The sequence below is a fragment of the Nanorana parkeri genome, unplaced genomic scaffold, assembly GCF_000935625.1.
Source record: "Nanorana parkeri isolate BGI_ZX_2015 unplaced genomic scaffold, ASM93562v1 scaffold1099, whole genome shotgun sequence".
NCBI lineage: Eukaryota > Metazoa > Chordata > Amphibia > Anura > Dicroglossidae > Nanorana > Nanorana parkeri.
In genome coordinates, this window is record NW_017307367.1 from 227,263 (window position 1) to 227,484 (window position 222).

The following is a 222-nucleotide window of genomic DNA, read 5'->3' on the forward strand; positions in this document are numbered from 1 at the left end:
GTGATATCACAGAATTACACTGCCGATAATTGGATATATATGTGAACGTTTATATCTCTTACATGTAAGAGATCATGTATTTCTATTTAACAGCACTGTCTGTTTGACTTTTTTTGTTTTGTTATTGCAATAATCCCTTTGGAAGGGATTTGTATTATGTAATATACTGTATATTTGAAATTTATTATCATTTATATTATAGTTCTATTTGTTAAATAAATT